Source organism: Panthera uncia, assembly GCF_023721935.1.
Source record: "Panthera uncia isolate 11264 chromosome A3 unlocalized genomic scaffold, Puncia_PCG_1.0 HiC_scaffold_12, whole genome shotgun sequence".
Lineage (NCBI taxonomy): Eukaryota > Metazoa > Chordata > Mammalia > Carnivora > Felidae > Panthera > Panthera uncia.
The window spans coordinates 27,585,064-27,604,661 of NW_026057579.1; the positions used below are offsets into that span (position 1 = coordinate 27,585,064).

The following is a 19,598-nucleotide window of genomic DNA, read 5'->3' on the forward strand; positions in this document are numbered from 1 at the left end:
GGCGGGCCGGGGCGGGGCTCCGGGGCCGTCTCGCAGGCTGCGGCGGCCGCGGGAGAGGCGTCCACAGCGGCGGCGGCTGGGGCAGCGGCGGACGCGCGGCCAAGCAGGGCGGCGGCGAGCCCGGGTGAGCGCGGCGGGGACGCGGCGGGGACGCGGCGGGGAGCACGGGTGGGGGTCGTCGGGGAAGGGGGTTCGGGAGGAGCCGGGAGAACCGTGCCATCCTTCTCCGGCCCCCGATGCCCCTGCAGCCTTCAGGGGAGGGAGGGAGGGAGAGCCGAGAACCCAGTCCTTCAGCCCTTCTCCTGCGATCGCCGTCCAGATGTCCGTCTGTGCGCCCGTTGCCCTGCTCTCCGGGACTGCCTCCTGCTTGTGTTCTAGATCACCCCCCTCACCCCTCAACCGCTCAATCCCCGGCCCCCAGCCAGGTATCATCAGCTCCAGAGCCATTCTTCCAGGAGACCCCATCCTTCTGCTTCCCTCTTCCCACCACCAGAGGCCCGGGCTCCCCATCTTTCTCTACAGCCTGAGAGGCAAGGATGGCCGCTTCCCCAGTGCCTGCATACCTGGACTTTTCTGCTGCCACCTGGCCCAGATGTTCTTAGCCAGCCAGCACACTGCTGTGCCTAGGACCCAGGCCTCCTCTCTAGATCACTTCCTTCTCCTCAGAATCCCAGGCTGGCAAGAGGGACTTTACAGATCCTGAGCTTTGAGAACAATTTGACCCACTTCCCAAAAGGCTGGTCCCAGGCCAGCCATGCTGTTCGGTGGAGACACCTGTCTTGCTTGCCAGCTGAAGGACCAAGAAGCCTCTGTCAAAATGTGCCAGTGGGTTCCTAGGTCCTTCTCCAAGCTGTTCTGACTTGCTGGCCAGTGTCCCCAGAGACCAGAACCAAGACCTTTGTCATTTAAGACCTCTAGAGGTATTTGCTGACCCCACCCCCAGATCCTCCAAATTCCCCCAGCCGCTGACAGGCCACTGTTCTGGGCTTGGCCTCTTCACCCATGTGCTGGCTTCCCTGCTTGCTCCCCAAGGACTTGGGGCAGAGTAATGGGGCAAGTGTTTAGGGCCTTAGTAGCCCCCACAGCTCTGTGGGCCTCCTGTCTTACTCTGTTGGAAACTTTTCCTCCGGTCTTTCCCCATCACCATCCCTCTGGATAGGGCCTGTGCCATCTGCATATCATTGAGTCCCCAGGGCACAGCAAGCTGGGCTGGGACTGTGAAGGGCTGGGACCCCGTACTGCACGAGGGCCAGCAGGAGGAGGGTGGCAGCCAGCCAGGTCAGGCCGGGCATCTGGGCCTGGGGGCTCAGGCTTTAGGGTGGGTCCTTGGCTTTCCCTTGAGCTCCGAATGGGGTCCCAGGCTGGCTTTGCTGTGAAGAGAGGAGGCAGAACAGGGGCTGTTTTCCCTGCGTGCTTCTGACTGTCTTGTGTTGCTATGGTGACAGTTTTGCCTCTCTTCCTCCTTCTGACTCTTCTGGGAGCTGGTTTTTATTGGTCTGTTGTCCTGTCTTTTATGGCTCTAATTTCTCCTTTCTACTTGGTCTGAAATAAACAGTCATAAACATGGGCACTGGGCCCAGGCTGGGGGCTGGCAGAACTTCACCTCCTTCTGGCCCTGGGCTCCTGTGAGGGGAGAGAGGTGAGGACCCACCCGTCCACACCCCCTCCCATCTGCATCTCTGGGAAGCGGGCAGCACACAGGGGGTGGCAGACTGCCTCGGTGCTAATACTAGGCTCCGTGTATGGTAAGGGGCTCACTGCTGCTGTTCACGACAGCCCCATGCCGTAGGGGCTGTCCCCACTTTGCAGATGACGAAACTAAGCTCCAGTGAGCTACTGCCCTCAGGTCACACTGGTTTTAGCACTCAGGGATGGAGCTGGCATCGTGAAGCCCATCTCCCTGCCTTCCCACCCTGTGGGCTTCCTGGTCCTGCTCCCCAACCCCCAACTCCCCGGGGCAGCAGAGCAACCCAACCTCCACGTTTTAGAGGTGCTGCGGACTCCCACAGAGGCCGGCTGCCAGGGAGCTCCCTGTCAGGCCCTTTGGTGCACCCTTGACCCCAACTGTTGGAGACCCAAGTTGAGAGGGGAGAGAAGCCACTTGTGACTTCCTGTTTTTGACTCAGACCAAGAAACATTCGGTTTGCTTTTGCTCTCAGAGCCTAGTTGCAACTGGGTAAGTCAGGGGCACGGATAGCCAAGTAAACCCACACTCCCCACCCCAGCCAGCCCTGGGTGAGGAGTTCAGAGTTCTCCAGGGCCATAGGGTCACCGACTGCCAGCTGTCAGTGACACTCTCCAGAGAAGCTGCCCTGTCTCTTCCTCTCTTCCCTTTTATTTTCCCTTCCTTTCTCACCCCCTCCCCTTCCTCCCTTCACTTTGCCTATGCTCCAGGCTTATTAATAATACTCTGAAGAAGCAAATGGTAACATGAGAAGACTAGGGAATCAGCAGCCTCGTTGTCGAAGTTGGCCCTGGGGGCGTCCGTCACTCCTATGGGCCTCAGTTTCAAGTCTTTAAAATGGGGTTTACGCGTCTATCCATGTTAGCTTGCTCTTGAAGGATGGCGTGGAGTAGCCTATAGGGGGTGCTTTGAACAGTCGATAGCCTGAAGCACCTGAATGTCCTCATCCCGTTGGGAAATCCCAGTGTTGGAGACCCCGAACTACTGCCCAGAGATTAGAACTGATCTAGAAAGAATTAAGCCGTGAAATGTCAGGGTTAGAGGCATTCCTTAAAGCCATCTTGTCTGCCCTTGATGTTGCATTCACCTAGTTCACCTACTTGACATTCATTGAGCATCTACTCGGCACCAAATATAATTGTGGGAACTGGGGATTTCAAAAAACATGCACATTATTCCTTTTTTCAAAGAATGTAGTCAGACATGGAAAGAGATCCTTAGGATACAGTCAGAGAGGTGGTGTGACAAAGTCACGGTGATGCAGGGCCCAGAGATGACAATTTGACTAGGTCACCGTTAAGGCTGAATCGGGCATCGTGTGCTTGGCTCCTATTTCATCCTGGTTAAAATCCTTTCTCAGAGGCTGCATGAATTCCCTCACAGGGCAGCGTGGTGATTGGAAAGAAGTGGATTTGGGAGTCAGCTATGAATCCAGACTCTGTAGCTGTAGGATCCTGGACTAGATAACCACACCGAGCCTCAGTTCTTATATCCGTAAAATGGCAATAACGCTACTTGCCTTCTGAGATGTAAACGATCTTAATGTCTTTATGGGGTCTGGCGTGGTGCCCACCTCGTAGTGCACTTGCCAGTATTTAGTCTGATTGATTAGGAAAGAGTTCTCCGGTACTAGGCCTCTGGGTCCTCTTAGCAGAGGTGGGGAGCTCTTTGGACTAATTCTGGCCTTTGGAGATCCACTCATTATCTGGGAAGGTTGCAAATTGCCCATGCTCGGGACCCTCAACTGCTGGTTAATCTTTGAGTTATCTCTCACCAGAGAAATGATCCTTTACCACACGGGGACTCTATGCAAATCCCCAACACTTTTGTTTTCTCAAGGGGGAACCTATTTGAAATGGCAAAGAACACTCTGAGTTTCAAGGATAAGCTACTATCTGTGAGAGTACTTTGATTTGATAAAGTCCCACGTGTTGATTTTTTCTTTGTTGCCTTTGATTTTGGTGTCAAATCCAAAAATTCATTGCCACGACCAGTGTCAGAGAGCTTATGGCCTGTATTTTCTAGGAGTTTTATGGATTCAGGTTTTACTTTCAAGGTTTTAATCCATTTTGCGCTTATATGTGTGTATGGTGTAAGAAAGGGGTCCAGTTTTCCCAGCACCTTTTATTGAAGAGACCATTTTTCCCTCTTGTGTTTCTTGGCTCCTTTGTCAAAGGATACTTGCAAATGAATGCTTCATGCTTTTTATTCTGGGCATGTGTAGCTTCCTTTTTTTTTTTTTTTTTTTTTTTTTAAAGTTACCACATATACATTTTCTCAAATCCTCCCCAGAATTCTGTGACATTAGTATTATCGGCCCCTTTTCACAGTTAAGGAAACCCGGAGGGGCAAGGTAACAACACAGAGCCCATCAGCCGGAATTTAAAACTGGGTCCTGCTTGCTCGCTGTTTGTGCGTTGGTATACAGTCTTGTCATTTCGTTGGCTGGTGTGTCAGTGACCTAAAGTAATTGTGTTTGGAGAACAAGGGCAGATTTTAACGGGGAGGACCTGGTCGGTAACTTAGACTCATAGTAAGTATTTAGAGACTTTATATTAGAGTTTTGCTCTCAGCGTAGCATTAATGGAGCTCTCTGCAGCTGGTCGAGGCTTCATTCTGAGAGGTGATGAATGGAAGAGGAATCTGACATGTCCAAGTTAAGAGGAAGTGTTCGATGATGCTGAAAGGAGTGTCCTCTGCACACGAACGGGTTACCGGTTTGTCACTGAAATAAATGGGACTGATTGTATAACTGTCATTAGAACCCACCTCTAGGAATAAGAAAGTATTGAGAAGCAATTGTGGAATTACTCACCGCTAGCCTTTCTCAGGAATTCAGAAGCCCGATTTCCCTGGCCTGAGAACCCGTTGTCCCAGAGAATCAGGTGTGAAAATGGTGCCGTGTTCCCCAGCAATGTGTTTACCTGGTCCAGCTTAGTGCTGCGGACAGATGTGCTCCTATTGGCAATTATCTCAGGGCCAGAGTCTGGTGTCTGCTTATTTAATGACTTCACTTTCCAATAAAAATTCTGTATGGTGTAGATAATTAGATCTCTAAAATGAAACCGGGGAAATGGTGTGCCCCCAAAGAATTTAATTGCAGTTTTATGATGGATCAAGCGTAAAGATGAGATCACTCATTCACTTATTTAACAGATACGTACAGGGCAGGCCCTTGCCCTCTGCTGCCAGAGATGGCACGTAGTGATCAGTGTGGCATCATCCCTGCCCGCAGCTGGCTCTCACTCCGTGGGGAAGCAGAGCAGGAGACACATTGCTAAACGCAGCTTGGCATTCGTGTGCCGGAGAAAGAGGGAAATATAATTGTTTTGACTCTTGCTGCAAGGCAGTCCATTTCCGTCCACATGGTATTGTTTGCGGAGCATCTGAAATACACCTGACATGTTGCAGGTTGAGAGGCTTGGGATAGGGAAGCACAGTGGCGTAGACAGCTGATGACCCGGGCGTGGCTCTCAGCTCTGCTCCTCGCTGCCCGGGTAGGTTTCTCTCTTGGTGACACGGGAAGGTTGGATTTGATAACTTAAGAGGACCCTTCCACATCTAGCTTAATGATCCTAATAAGCCCCTGGGCTCCTTTTCCTGAGTGATGGGGAAGGAAGCAAGGCTGGCAGCCTTAGTCAGCAAGGCTGCCGAGGCAGAGCTGGTGTGTTTTCAAATAATCCTCTCAAGGAGCAAAGAAACCTTGCTCTCCCTCACAGAAAGGGAACCACGTTCTGATCGAGCATCAGGGAAATAAGTCAAAGCCAGTGATGACAGGGAGAGACAAAAGGGTTGCAGATACTCAGCAGAGGTGGGGAGCAGAGTCACCAGCTTCCTCCCACATTCCAGGGTCTCTGCTGACATGGGTATGGAGGGCTTGGCTTCACAGATGCCTTGGTTACTGCAATTGTCTTAAGTTAACGTTTTTCAAAAAATAATTTGGTTCGATGATTCCCAGGCCTTAGAATAAATGAAAATGCACAATCATTTTAGGATGGTGAGGAACAGAGGGAAACACACAACTTCGTCAACGCTCCATCAAGTTCTGTCCTTCCCGCTGACCAAACATAGGCCCTTCCAGGGGCAACCATGGGGCTGGGTCCCAGTAGCCTAGAATAGGGTGGCAGCATGTTGTGGCCAGGGGGCGAACTAACAGGGAGTCAGAGAAGACCTGGGGTCTTCCACCCACACTGCCCATTCCCTAGCAGCCTAAATTCTCATCTTCTGAGTCTTGTGGTCCCTTCGGTAACACGTGGGCCGTGGCAGCTTCTGAACCATGTAAATATTGTCAGCAGGAATCATGAGCACTTATTGTCACTTTTAGTCATCTTTTGATGAGCTTTGGAAACAGATAGCCCCATTCTGGGTGGAGAAATTGAAATGGAGAGGTGCTAAGGAACTTGCAGAATGCCATTTCATTCAGGAAGGTTGCGGGCTGGCGCCTAAAGCCACATCTGTGTGCCTGCAAAGCCTGGGCTCTCTCCACCACCCGTAGGACAAATGAGAACCGTGCATGTGTGAGGAGTGTGGAATTAAAAAGATGTGTCTTGGGGAAAATCCTCATCTCAAAGAGCTAGATGGGCCTCCCTCCACACCTTGAAATTGGCAAAAAAAAAAAAAAAAAAAAGAGGAAAGAAAATATAGCTGTGTTTTCAGTGCTTCCCTGTGACCGGCATCTCGGCATTGGACTGACGTCCTTGGAGGGTGTCCTTTGCTTAGCCCACTTCATCAGAGAATGCCATCCAGCAGTAATGAGCTGAGCCTCTGGTGTGTGCAGCATATGGCCTTGCTGAGCTGTGGAGCCCACCCAATTGAGGCAGGTTGTGTATAACTTATTTTTCAGACTTCTCCCTGAGACAGCTGGAGGTCATGGGAGCACAAGAAAACCGTGGACTGAGCTTGCAGAATGACAGATTCACATGTCGTCAAAACAAGAATGACACCTTTGGTCTACTTCCTCTATTTTACAAACACTGAGGTCAAGAGAAAGACATAGATAGATAGATAGATAGATAGGGAACCCATATCAGAGACTTTTCCAAGGCTGGGACCAGAATTCAGCCTTGTGAAAGCTACAAGCAGACTGTAACTCTCTGAGATGTCTAGGGGTGAAATATACACATGGAAGTTCTGTGCGAATATCCCTGGGGCTACAGGGCGAGTGTGCACCTGGAAACAAACAAACCTGGGTTGAAATCCTGGCTCTTCCTCTAGGCAGATTCCTTAGACTTGCTAAATTTTGTAATTTATGAACTGAAGTTAATGATATTTGTGTCTCAGGAATATTGGAAAGAAGAAATTAATTAGCCATGTGTCAGCCTCCTTTTTTTGCCTGGTCTTTGAAGAAAATTTGAAAAATTTTTCGCTCCTTCTTTTAGGCTCCTCTTTATTTGTTGTGTGGGGTAGAAAGTGACACGGGGCTTCCCTTTTCTCTGACGGACACATTCCTGACTTGCCCCTCGACAAAGCCCCCAAATCCACTCCTCTGAGCTTATATTTCAAGCTGTGAGTCTTCATATTATACTTGAATCGAACCTGGCTGTATTGTTTGCTGGAGCATTACAAGTGTTGAACTTAATCTATAATCTGTCTCCCCACCCTTAGTCTTTTTCTTATCTTGTAAGTGTGCATATGTGTGTTTTCTTTCTGAAGTGTTGAGGTTTCAAATCTGGGCCCTTGGGTACCTTTAGATGTAATGAATAAGGTTGCAAGATTGACATTCCCTTATTTGCAAGTCCAAAATCCAAAATGCTCTGAAAAGTTAAAGTGTTGTTTTTCATAATCATTTGAAGTCAAAAGCTGGCCTGATCGTACATGAGACTCTTCATGGGTTTCATTTATACCACTCTAGGTGAATAAGTTTTTCATCAGAAGGATGAGTGTCTGGGAGCCTGCCAGGGTATACATAACATAGTACATGCACTGTATTATTGTCCTAAAATCTGAAAGGTTCTGAATTTAGAAGTACATCTAAGGAAAGAATATCAAAGAAGGGTTTGTCGACCTCTTATTCATAAACCCAAAAGAACACGTAGCTTCCCTGAGGGGAGAGAGAGAGAGAGAGAGAGAGAACGAGCGAGGGACTGGGAGGGACAGAGGACAGAGGATGAGAGAGTCCCAAGCAGGCTCTTCACTGTCCCTGCAGAGCCTTATGTGGGGCTCGATCTTGTGAACTGTGAGATCATGACCCGAGCCGAAATCAAGTCGGACACTTAACTGACTGAGCCACCCAGGCGCCCCTCAAGTGTCCTGCCTTTGATACTAAATGGTTTGGTGACACGGCTCATCTGGTGCTCATCAAAAGCCTTAATGCGTATTTTGTATGTGACATGTATTATATACTGTATTCCTACAATACAGTAAGCTAGAGAAAGGAAAATGTTAAGAAAAATCATAAGGAAGAGAAAATAGATTTACGCTACTGTCCTGCATTTATTGAAAAAATCTGTGGGTCAGTGGACCATGTTTTTCAAGGGTCAACTGTAATAGGAAATAAATGACCATTCTTGGCACAAACACAAAACAACAGCAGCAGCAATAACAACAAAAATTTTGAAGAATAGGTTCCAGAGTTTCAATGGGACGAAGTAAGTTTTTAAAAAAATTCCATAGGACTAAAAATAAGCTGGGAATTTTTGGTCTAGTGTGGCTTCTAGGCAAGTTTCATCATTGGCCGTTGGAGGAAGGTAGAAGGGAGTTTTTAAATCTTACTCATCATTTCAGCCATATGAGAGGGAACCGGGGCCTGGCCAGGGAGCATGGGGAAGTGAAAGCGGTAACCAGAGCGTGAGAAGGTCTCGCTTCTTATCTTGGGTCTGCTTTTGACTTGTTGAGTCAGCTTGGGCATGTTGCTTCCCTTCTCTGGGCACCAGGAACTCTATTTCTAAGTAAATTAAGTCTTTCTTCCCCCGCTGTGAATGGCTAGGGTGGAGGTGGGGGCCCCCATCAGAGTGAAAAGCGCTGAGCGGCTTGCTGGCTGTGTTCTTGAAGCTTCAGTCCTCCGTAGGGCCTCCGTGCAGGACAGGGGGAGGCAAGAGGCTTCCCTGCCCCGTGCGTCGGTTTCCTCCGGCTGTTCCTTTACTTCTCACAACTCTGATCTTCCGGTTCGGGGGTGGGGGCTGGTTTGTGTGGGATCCACCTGCACTGATGCCCAGCGAGGGCTCACTCAATGCTTGAGCATGCGCGGCAGGTGACCGATGCCCTGCTGGAGGTGGCCATCCCAGCAGCTGCTCTCGTGACTGGGGTTGTAGTGAAGGTCATGGCTAGGCATTCTTGAAGCGGTGTTGGGAAGGAGAGTGAAAATTCCCTGTTGTAGAGCATGGAACCAGGGGAGGTCTACCCAAGGAACTGAAATAGTGTGCACCTTTGTGGGCTAAATATGGATTATAGAACATGGAGGTACAGGGCTTTGGGGACCAACCTTATTCTCTCTCTCCTTCTCTATTTCTTTGCCCTTTAAGTTTACAGTTGATGTATCATACCTCTGGCTTTTGCCAGGTTGAAAGTTTCGCATGTCCTCCTGGATCTCACGACGTATAAGAAATCGGTCGCTCTGCTCCTATCTGAGCACCCACCCTGATCATCCAGGAGATTCTCACTTGGCAGTATTTCATGATAGGAACCAGGGGCCTGACTGTGGACAGGGGGTTTCCACAACGGAGAAGTGACCTTGAGTTTTAGGATCCTGAGGCCCTTCAGTTTGCAGACTGTGGGAGCCACTGGGGAGTGGTGAACATGGTCAACACCGGGGCACCCTGGTCCTGAAGTTCCCCAGGGTACTTCCTGGGATTGGCTGGTCCTCGTAAATTTGAGAGGCCTGGACTCCTGTGTGTGTGTGTGTGTGTGTGTGTGTGTGTGTGCAAGATGGGGAGTCCCTTCAACTTCAGGGAGGTGTTACCAAGGCCAGAGCCTTGCCAGGTGCTCTCTGAGCAAGGCTCCCCCTCAACTTGAACCCTGGTTTTTGTGTAGCTCACTAAGGAACTGACCGCTGAGGGGCTCCCATGGGGCTAGGGGGCCTTTTGTGTTTCAAGGACCGGGGACCACCACTGAGATAGGCAATTCTGACGTTCCCTGGCAAGAAGCAACCAGATCACATTTTTTTAGGGAGAAATGTCTAAGTCTTTTGCTTTGGAAACACAGGACCCTGTCAAATCTTACTCTGGACATATTTGAAAACACTCAAATCATTTGAGCATACTACTTTAAAAACAAAAATAAATGGAAGAAGAGCCTAATATAGGTTTGAAAAAAAATAAAGGACTAGGAAAATATTCAGTTTTATTTACTAACTGGTTGGGGGACGTAGGAAAAGGTTATGAAAGAGAAAGAGAAGAGAAGGAGAAAGAGAAACCCCGAAGAGACACTGTGGCAGCTGCCTCTGCCCAGGAAACATGGTTTTCTGGTCCCCTCGTTAAAGGAAAACAGCGTCGGGAGCCCGGAGGTGAGGGCAGAGAAAGAGCTAGGAGCTAGGAAGGGAGCTAGGAATCCTTGCTCAGTTTTGCTTCCTACGCTTCCAAGGAGCAGGGAGACCTAGTGGGATGTGGAGGGAGCACTGCCTGGGGAGTCTCTGGAGAACTGAGTTTCCCCCTGGATTCCAGTCCCTCTTTAAAGAGTGGGTTTCACTGGATGAAGTGTAAAGCGAATCCTGGGTCTGGGTCGATGAGGGAAGCCTGGCTCTGGATTCCCCGGGCTCAAGGCTGCCTCTGGGAGAGGGAGAGGGTTGTGTAAGCGTGTGCCCGATGAATGGAGTGCTATGTGCACATCTCTTATTTTTTCCTCCTTTGAAACACTGTGTCAAGACTCCACCCCCTGCTTCCCTTTTACACTGTTCACTGGGTAACCTGCTAGTGAGGTTGTGGCTTGTATAAATTTATCTGTTCAGCCTCAACCTCAGGAAATACTTTGAGTAGCTCATATAAACAAAAATAGCTATGGTATGTTTGATATTTCATGGTATATGCAACATGAATTATTTTTTCTGCCTAGTGATTTACAGGTTACCCAGGACCGACATGGCCCCTCATTGTTCAAAGTACACTCAAATTTTCATTTATATTAGTAGAAATTAATTATGCTTTTCAACATGCATTTTGCACCTATTAATTCTATTTTGTTCATCTGTTTATATACATTTTTCACCTTATAGACAACCTTGCAAGGTAGATATATTTATTTCTCTCTCTCTCTCTCTTTTTAAGTTTATGTGTTTATTTGGGGAGGGGGGCAGAGAGAGAGAGAGAGAGGGAGAGAGAGAATCCTAGGCAAAGCAGGCTCTGTGCTGTTTCCATGGGGCTTGAACTCATAAACTTCAGAGATCGTGACCTGAGCCAAAATCAAGAGTCAGACACTTAACCAACTGAGCCACGGAGGTGCCCCTATTTCTGTTTTGAAAATAAAGACAATCAAGTCAAGAGAGGGTTTTTTTCCCTTTAACGTTTATTCATTTTTGAGAGACAGAGAGACAGAGCACAAGTGGGAGGGGGCAGAGAGAGAGGGAGACACAGGATCTGAAGCAGGCTCCAGACTCTCAGCACAGAGCCTGAAGCGGGGCTCAAACCCATAAACCATAAACCGTGAGGTCATGACCTGAGCTGAAGCTGGACTCTTAACCAACTGAGCCACCCAGGCGCCCCAGCAAAAGAGTTTTAAAAACTCGCTTTAAGACACAGGATTGAAAATGGGGCACCAGGATTTTGGCTCAAATCTGCCTGGCTCTCAAAGCCCTACACTTTCCCACACCACATAGTTCACACTGCTTCCAGGCCACAATCTTATTTTTTTAAGAAAATACAATTTTTTCCCCTGCCATGACTCTACTTAAGCCCCAGAAAATACACTCAGTTGGAGTTCTTTGCCTTTTTCCAGAAAGGAGTCCCATGGATCTCCCTACTTTCATGTAAACTGCGTGCAAATACTGTATTTCCATACAGAAAAATTTTACTGTGCACTTTCAAAGTGGCAGACACTGTTCTAGAAACTTTTACACGTCGCTTAGTAGGAGAAGATGTGGGCTTCATTTTATGGCGAAACGAAGGCTCAGAGAGATGCAATTATTTGCATAAAGGCAAGTAGCATATGAAAAGTGATTTGCTTTTTGAATTAACAATTTAGAATATAGTTCTATAGCGTGCTGGGGGCTTTGCTTTTGGCCTAGGACCAAAGTACCCCTTGTTGAAAACAGGATCAAGTTCAGCCGACCCACCTAGCTCTCACCCTCATTGTGCCTGGCTTCTTCAGTCTCTGTCTCCTGTGGTTAGAACTTGATTTGGTGGTTGTGGAGAAAGGCATGGTTCCTCTTGTCTCTTCCCATGTTGCATTAGCCTGTGCCATCCGTAGCTCATTTTAGTTAGTCTGAACTGTTTTAGTTTCATTGCTCATCATAGACTTGCCAATATAATGCATTAGCTTCATGTTACAGAGGAGAAAGTGGTAATATGATTTACCCAAGAGCACGCATGGGCTAGGCATTCTCTTTTCTAAATGCTTTGTATTAACCCAAAAGGTCCTTTAAGATTTAGTACCCTTTTCTGGATACATCCCCCAACTCCCCACCAAGTCCATCCATCCATCCATCTATCCATCCATCCATCATCCATCCATCTATCCATCATCCATCCATCCATTATCCATCCATCATCCATCCATCCATCATCCATCCACCCATCCATCTATCCATCCATCTATCCATCATCCACCCATCCATCATCCACCCATCCATCCATCCATCATCCGTCCATCATCCATCCATCCATCCATCCATCCATCCATCCACTTATTCAATGAACATTTATTGGGAACTCATAGGGAGTTGGTGACCTCTCCTCTGTGTCAATTTCTGAAGATGCACAGTGAAGCAGTCAAAATTTGCCCCATGAAGCTTTATTCTATTGGGGAAAGGTGGGCCATAAGCATGTCAACAAGTAAAATGATTATGTTAGATGTCATATATTCCATGAAGAGAAATGGAGTAGAGATGGTATACAGAGTGAGGAGAGAGTGGGGGAATTTAGGGGAAGAGTTGCTACTTGGACTTGGGGGGGTCAGCGAAGTCCTCACGAAGGGTGAGATGAGGGAGGGTCTGTAGGAAGTGAAAGAATGAACCACGTAGCTTTCCAGAGAAAGCATGGTCCGGGAAGAGAGTGAGCAGGGTAGTCGTGCCCAGCCCATTGAAGGAGCCACAAGAAGACCGGGGTCTATAGCAGAGTGACAGGTGGGCAGTGGCCGGCAGAGAGGTTGGGGAGACAGCCTGGAGCTGGCCTGTGATTTCAGTGCTCTCCTGGTGTTCCCTCTGACCGCGAGCCTTCACGGTATTTTTATGAACACCTTTTCCCCTGACCCGTCCCCACACTGGCCTGTGCACCCTGGAGGGAAGGCCGCTTATCCACATTTTTCACGTCCCGAGCCCTCAGCACAGGCCTAGGGGAGAGGAAGAGGGCAGTGTTTATAACACTGCTCCTTTTCTTCTTTTTTTAAGGCCAAGTGTTCTAATTAAAGATTATTTGTGATCCTTTTGATTAAAAAAAAAAAGGTTATTTTGAAGGAATGCCGCTTCTAAACTCCAATTAGGCAGTTCCTTTTTGGACAGCCATCAAACGGATGGGCTTGCTAGGGAGACAGTAAGGTGCCAGGAAAAAGCTGGAAGTGAAAGTTGCAGAGAGGAGGGGGTTCACTGGAGTCAGGAGGAAGAGGGCCTCACCAGAAATCCCCAGGGATTAGCAGGATGGCCCAGTTCCCTGCTAGGGACTGATGTTTACAAAAAGTGACCACCGGCTAGAACAGGAGTCTTAAGAAACCCGCAAAGCGTGTCAGTAGACCTGCCAGGACTTTCCACTCACCACTTCGCTCTCTTAGAGGATTGCTGGGGCGGGGACCGGGCAAGCCTCAACTCTGGAGACCTTTCTGGAGAGAAAAGAGCATTTTCCCCGGTAGGGACTTTCCCCTCACAGAGTGGAACACCGGTCTCTGAGAGGCTTGGGCTGCTTCTGAGGTGGGGAAAGAACATGTGAAGTGCATATGGGCTAAGGGAAGAGGGCCAGGCAGAAGCACGGGGCCTCCAGTGACTGCCAGCATGAGGGGCTGCCCATGGCTGTCTGCTCCTGCCTTCAGAAACTGCTCCCGGTTGCAACCCTGCATCTTCAGGGCAAAGGAGACTTACAGCAACTTGGCCCAATCATAGCACTTGGTAAAAGTGGCCCAGTAGGGTCAGAGTAAGGGGGTCTGGGGCAGTGGGATTGAAACCGGACGTCCTAAACTCCGTGGGTAGCCATTGGGGGATGTCAACAAGGCAGTGATGAAATTGGATTTTCAACCAGATGTACGTGTGTGCCAACGTGTGTATGCCATTGACATAGCTGTGAGCTGCAGAGCGTTCATTCATGAGAGTTGGGAAGGACAGTAATTCCTTCATAGCCGGCCTGTCAGGTGGCAGGTTTGCTTAAAAACAAGAAAAGTTGGAGGAAGAATAGTTTGTCTTGCAATTGTTCGACAATGTTTTTTTGTTTGGTTTGGTTTTGGTTTTGGTTTGTTTTTGTTTTGTTTTGTTTTTGTTTTTTTGAGAAAGGACTGTGGACAAACACTGTGCTGGGTGCTTGTGTAGATAGATCAGCCTGGCCCTCATAGAGCCTGCATTCTACGGGGACTTCTAGAAGAGCTTTATTCAGGGCGTTTGAGATGAGCTCACTTGAATGTCCTGGCTTCAGATGCATGTTGCAAATGTTTAAAAGTGGGGAATGGGGCCCCTGGGTGGCCCAGCTGGTTGAGCGTTTGAATTTGGCTCAGGTCACAATCTTACAGTTCGTGGGTTCGAGCCCCACATTGGGCTTGCCTCTGTCAGCGTGGAGCCCACTTCATTCGGATCCTCTGTCCCCCTTTCTCTCTTCTGCTCCCCTGCTTGTTCTCTCTCTCTCTCTCTCTCTCTCTCTCAAAAATAAACATTTTTTAAAAACTTAAAAAAAATAAAAGTAGGGGAATAAAAATTCACAGTACGTGACATTGAAAGAATGGGGAGTTAGTTCTGTACACACCAATGACCTGTTTAAAACAAGTCACAACCTTGCCAGGCTCTCGCCGGTGGAGTTGACCTTCTGTCCTGGTAATGCTCCCTCTTGGGGTTATTATGAACATAACACACTTTGAAAAGAAGTTAAAAAGCTCTCTACAAATTTCAAAGTGTTACTGACATGCCTGGTAAGCGACCTCCATTAGCAAGGTGGTACCCGGTGAGAGGTTTGGATGAAATCTAAAGTTCGCTCACAACTCAATCGTTAGAAGCTTTGCTTCTCCTGGTATGTCTCCGGCTGCCCGTGTGGGCTTTCTCCCAGCGTCCGGAATGGCTTTTCCTGACATTATATCAGTGTCTGGTTTCTGCAACTCAACGCAAAACTTTTTTTTAAAAACAGGCACACGTATATGTGCACCTAAATGCTATGGGGCTGATTGTATTTTTGGTGCATATTACACTAAAGAAAAAAAAGGCCAGAATGTCGCTCAGGATATGAAAAGCCTTGGGTGCTGTATGAAAATAGCATCTGTGGGCAGAGAGCGGGGAGGGACGTGTCAGAAGTCAGCCTCGCTTGGGTCAAGGGTAGGAAACCAACAGTGTGAATGAAAAGCGACATGCAGGGTGCCAACCCTCTCAGACCCCCAAATATAGCTGTTGGAAACTGAGCTTTCTGGTGAAGAGATTAGCTGTTAAAGAATACTTTCCATATATGTCAGTACGCCGGGATGGCGCGTGTAAAGCCGGCCCGAAATGTGTCTAAATCAATAATTAGGGTGACTCACTCACTCCCGTTGAAAGGAGCTTTTTTAAAAAGTGAAAATAAGAGGGAAAGGAGAGAATAAAGCAAAGACAAAGAACAATAGGTTTGGGTTTAAAACAATAGGAACAAGAAAATTGAATTAGTCACTCCAAACAGATCCTGTGAGCCTCTGTCCTGAGTTACTACCTCCCTGACCAGGTGTTAAGGTCAGGGTGTCTTTCTGGCCCGATTTCCTGGTGAAATGACACACTGTTCCCAGTGCTGGCTTCAGGCATGTGATGGGCATCCTGGGGCTACGTGACATGTAGCTGCTGCGAGGCCACTCTGGAAGCTCACGAAGCCTTGCCCTGGCCGGAGAAGAATAGCTATTGTCCCTGAAAAGTTTCAGTGGTGCCCCTCAGCCATGGAGCAGAAGAGCTGAGGCTAGCCCCCGCTCAGTTCAAGCAGATGAGAGCTCCGCCCTCGGGTTCCATATTTCTCGCACTGCCTGTCTCTTGCTCTTCGGCTAGATCATCCCCGATGCCAGGAAATGGCCCGGAGACCAGGGAAACCTGCGTGGTTTGTTGGTCTTTTAATCAACGTGTAGTTTGTGAAAGAGATTTTTACCCTAATGGTGTGTCAGCCTTGTTTTTAATCACACTGGGCTAGAATAATGCCTCTGGTTTTGTGTCCATTATTTTCCTCTCTCTGCTCTTCGATTCTCCCCCATCACTTAACCATGCTTAGGTCTTGGGGCCCTCATCCACAAAATGGACATAATTCCTTTTGCTGTCCTCAACCTAATACCGGTGAATGTGACATGATTTTATATGCCATAATGTGGTGTATCAGCCAGGTTTGTGGCGGTAAGAAACAATCCTAAAATTTCAGTGGTTGGTAGCAACAAGCGTCTCTCTTGTGCCACACGTCAGGGGCTGCAGGCTGGTTCCGTGGCATCGCTCGACATTTCTCTGTCTGCCACCCGGACCGACAGGGCAGGCACTTCTGGGGATGCGTCATGGTCATCACGGGGAAGACAGTGAGCAAAAGGTGGCAGAAGTTTGACATGCTTCTTGAAGCTTCTGCTTTATTCCGCTTACATTCCCTTTGCTAAACAGGGCGAGTGGCCAAGTCCTCTGTCAACTGTGCCTCCCTCCCGTGGGAGGGGACTAGTACACGCAAGTCACACGGCAACCAGAAAGGCAATATAATCTTTTTACAGTTGGGAAAATCATGCCGCCTAACCCATGCCTCGTAAACCTATTAAACAACATGGGAATGTCAGATTCTTAGGAAAATAGGATTGAGCCTCTATTTCCTGTTGATATTTTAGTGAACTGAAATACCGCGACCTAGCCAACATTCAGTTGCACCAGGAGATAGCAGCTCCAGGGTGGAAGAAATTTTGTATCGTTTACCCCCATGTGCTCGGGGTAAAGCCTCACACCTTGCCCGGAAAATAATAGGTAACCAGTACAGACCGGGTGTTCTGGATAACTGCGTGAGGTCACAGCTGCTCTAATTCTCTGGGAACTCAAAAGCCAAATATAATTAAAGTTTCCACAGTCTGTTTAAGATGAGAAGATCTGGCAAAGCACGGATTGTAACTGTGCACTAGATAAACAGGTTTATCAGTGTATTTCTTAAATGCAAGCATAATCACATCTCTGAAGCCTTTTACTCCTTTAGGTTGGAACTCATGCCATTACATCGGAGAACTCTCGGGCACACATAGCTCAGGGTCCCCAGCATTGTTGACCTACTGTCCTTGTCAGGGACAGTAATAATAGTGCTGTTGACCACTGTGGTGTCTTTGGGGCTTTCCAAAGCACATGTGATTATTCCTGTCTTTTGTTGTTGTCCTTACCCTATCTTGCCGGTAGTCTCCTAAATATAGAGAAGAAAACGAAGACCCCGAGATGTGAGGGCAGGGCAAGAGGCTGTGCAGAGGGCACGGACCACTTGCTTTATTCACCAGCTGTGTGAGCTTGGGCTGGTTACTCAACCTCTCTGTGTCTTATTGTTCACATCTGCAAAGTAAGGATAATAATAGCATCTTCCTCCTGGGGTGCTGGGCGGAGCTAATGGGGTGATATATGTGAAGGGTTTGGAGCCATGCTTGTCAATAGTGAGTGCAGGACATTCATGATCCATTTTGATGAGTAGCTCTGTCCAGTCTCGGCCCCAAAGGGAGAGCCAAAGCAGAAACGAGGTCTTGGATTGAGGCTGGGATGTGGGACCCCATGGACGGAGGGACTGAGATGGGCGGTGAGGAAGGGAGGGTCCTGCCTCAGATGTGGCCACGCTCCTGTCTTGAACAATCTCATGACACGGTGCAGAGACTGGAAAACTCTTCAGGTCTGGGGCCTTCACCACTGTTGTACCTGAGCCTGTACAGGGAGACCCTCTAGGCTTCCTGTTTGGGCAGGACTTCTGGTCAGTTCGGGCTGTGGGCCTCAAATTGCTGTGAGGGCGACTCGGGCCGAGAGCTCTCCGAAACAGTGTTCATTTGAGGCACAAGGAACTTCCACAGGGACACTGTTCATCTTTGTCTCGGGTCTGGGTCAAGCAGTGCCTACTTGTCGGTGGAAGGCGTGGGGCCTCTAGGTGTGAAATGCAGCTGGAGAAACGCTCAGAGCCCGTTTCAGGTGAGGGGGCTCCATATAAATGCAAGCAGGTGCTCCTTATCCCATTGCCCCACACAGTAGGAGCCACATCCCACACACAGGAGATTGCAAACTGTCATCATCGTTCCCCCTAAGACCTTGAGTAGACAATGTTCTTGAAATTTATTTATTTTTGATAGAGAGCGAGAGAGAGAGCACAAGTGGGGGAGGGACAGAGAGAGAAGGAGACACAGAATCTGAAGCGGGCTCCAGGCTCCGAGCTGTCAGCACAGAGCCCGACACGGGGCTCGAACTCACAAACCGCGAGATCATGACCCGAGCCGAGGTCGGCCGCTTAACCGACTGAGCCACCCAGGCGCCCCTTGAGTAGACAATGTTCTAAGAGGCCAGCGTGAACTGTATTACGAAACTTGAAAAAAATGCAGTGTCATCCTGCTTTTTATTCTGTAATTGAGATCCACCTGTCTCTAACATGTTGAATTTAAACGATTTCATCCTGAGGGTCCAGAAATTTTGGAATCCGTTTCAATATGTAACCCTTTGGTCACCAGGATTCACAGGTATTAGCCAGAGAAAACGGCTCGTTTAGAAGGCTGTGTTTTAGGAGTAACGGGAAAATAGAGGCCTTAGTTACAATGCGATCATTTTTCCCTTCCGTGAGCATGAGTGGGGTAGGACATTCTACGTGCAGCTCCGATGTGTGTCGTTCAAGGGTCACGGCCCTGATTTTCAGGTTGGTTCCCCCCTACGCTGTCTCCCTTACTCTTCACGGCAGCTGTGGAAATTATACCTTATTATTTATGCCCGTTTTATGGAAGAGGGAACTGAAGTCCAGGGGCTCGTGTGAGCAGTTGGGCTCCGGTTACAATAGCTAATGAATGGAGGGGCCACGACTTCTGGCCAGATCCCGGAAGCCGATCTGATCTGGAGTGTGTGCCCTCGGCCCCGCGGGGGGGTAGCCGTCGACTGCGTGAGGATCACCTCAAGCTTTCTGCAGGCACTTCGGCCCTAGCTGCTTGGGCCAAAGTGAGCGAGGATTTGTGTTTATAAAAACCTTTACGGTGTGGCTTAAAGCGTGTATGTGAGGGTGGTTTTGGCGATTAGGAGAGGCGGTCACCTGTGCAGAGGGCCTTCTCTGCAACGCTGCGGTGGTGGGGGAGGGAGAAGAACTCGGGGTGGTCGAGCCTGGGCTCCCTGGTAGGTGAGCTCTTCCCATGGGCACCCTGTCCTCAGCCTCTCCCCGAGACTGGATGTTTTCTCTTTGTACTTCTGCTCGCGTGCATTGGCAACGGGACCGTGCTGACCGAGCCAGGTTCGTTCGTTCATTTATTCCCTAATTCCGTCGGAAATATTTACCGAGCACCTATTATCTCCCTGCCGCTGAAGACAATGAAACCCCAGGTTTTGTCTATTACGCACGCACACACCCACACCCCGACACACGCGCACTCTGGTAGGCTGTGGTGAGCGCTACGGGAAGAAATGGAGCTGGGTGGTCGGTGGCCGGGGGGGGGGGGGGGGGGGGGGGGGGGAGGGGGGGGGGGGGGG

General features: G+C 49.0%; 1 protein-coding gene across 3 annotated transcripts in view; it reads left to right on the forward strand.

Annotated features, from left to right (window-relative positions):
* Positions 1-33: 33 nt before the first annotated feature.
* CYRIA (CYFIP related Rac1 interactor A) overlaps positions 34-19,598 on the forward strand; it is a 106,833-nt gene continuing 87,268 nt past the window's right edge. For all 3 annotated transcript variants that reach the window (XM_049652495.1, XM_049652496.1, XM_049652498.1), the window contains exon 1: positions 34-124. The gene's annotated coding sequence lies outside the window, so the exon portion shown is untranslated. The remainder of the gene's footprint in view (positions 125-19,598) is intronic.